At 55.4% G+C, this 1,236-nt stretch overlaps 1 long non-coding RNA gene across 1 annotated transcript in view; it reads right to left on the bottom strand.

Annotated features, from left to right (window-relative positions):
- Positions 1-582, bottom strand: part of LOC114073691 — a 7,190-nt gene extending 6,608 nt beyond the window's left edge. The window contains exons 1-2 of the long non-coding RNA XR_003574369.1: positions 380-582; positions 266-267 (exon numbers count right to left, since the gene is read on the bottom strand). This is a non-coding gene — a long non-coding RNA (uncharacterized LOC114073691). The remainder of the gene's footprint in view (positions 1-265; positions 268-379) is intronic.
- Between the last annotated feature and the right edge of the window lie 654 nt (positions 583-1,236).

The following is a 1,236-nucleotide window of genomic DNA, read 5'->3' as shown; positions in this document are numbered from 1 at the left end:
GGGAGGGGAACCTCCTTCCCAGGCTGTGTGGGGACCACACTCTGCCTCAGGGGGTGGTGTCTCCTCTGGCTGGTGCTGCCCCTGCTTGGGATCCGTTGCCAGTTCCATCCACCACTCCCACCCACCCTGTTGCTCTTCCTGATGGATCAACTTCCTGCTTTTTCATGTTTGAAAGCCAAGGACCACAATTATTCCTGATTGTTTAGTTGTTTGGGATGCTCCTTGGAATACTATTCCAGGAATGTCTTGATACAGAGCATCAGACTCCTCAACAGAATCCTGCCAAACAGTTATATCCACATAGGAAAGGAAATTGTTGGTGATCCTGACCTGGCTTTTGGAGGTACCAGGAGCTCCTGATGAAACAAAGATCTTCAACTGAAGGCTTTATTAAAGTAGCTGAAGGGTCAAACTAAGAAGTGTCTGAACCTGCAGACAGTCATTCCTTCAGAGCAGAGATGCAGCTGCTTGGGAATGTTATTCCCTCCTGCCAGCTTCCCACACAGCTGTGGGCACACATTGTCCAGGCAGCTCACGAAATGCAGAGTTTCCTTCCCACCTGAAGGGAGGCTTTGCTCTCCAACACCTCTCCCAGGGGGCACTGGGGGATCGCAGGCTGGTTCTGCCGGCTCTGCCCGTGTCCTGCTCTCCTTGGAAAGCAGCACGGCCGGAAGGATCCAGCTGTTGATCCTGATCTCCGAGACAATCAATCAAATATCATTAAACAGGCATAAAGTGTGGGGAATCGATCAATGAAATGCCAGCTCTGTCTGAAAAGAGACACAAACACAGAAGAGCCGCCCCGGGACGGGCGGGCTGGGAACACAAAGTGGAGACTGAAGCGAATGCGAGAGGGATCGGCCCTTGGGGGGCCCCGCCGGCCCCCGGCACTGAAGAGCCGCCTGGGATGGGCCCTGGCGGGGGTCGCCAGAGAAGGGAGCGAGATCGGAACAGAATAAAATACAGAGAATAAACCAAAGCAAAACAAAAAAGCCGCCCCGGAGGAGCCTCCGCCGCCCCGTATGCAAAAGAGCTGCCCCGAGGGACGAGCGAGGAGTGGCGGCCGTGGAATGGTCACCGGGGGTGTGGCGAGGGAGGCGTGAATGGAATCAAATCGAGAGGAGAGAATTAAATACACTAAAGGAGCCGCCCCGAGTCACCGAAAGAGCTGCCCCGAGGGACCCGCTGTCGGGTGTCGTCAAAGGGCTGCACCGGGGGCAGGGCGAGGAGGGAATA

This window comes from Empidonax traillii, unplaced genomic scaffold (assembly GCF_003031625.1).
Source record: "Empidonax traillii isolate 1590-97213 ecotype Southwest subspecies unplaced genomic scaffold, ASM303162v1 scaffold17833:size9157, whole genome shotgun sequence".
NCBI classification, from domain to species: domain Eukaryota; kingdom Metazoa; phylum Chordata; class Aves; order Passeriformes; family Tyrannidae; genus Empidonax; species Empidonax traillii.
Note: the sequence above shows the minus strand (reverse complement) of the source record. Positions and strands in the feature narration are given on the sequence as shown.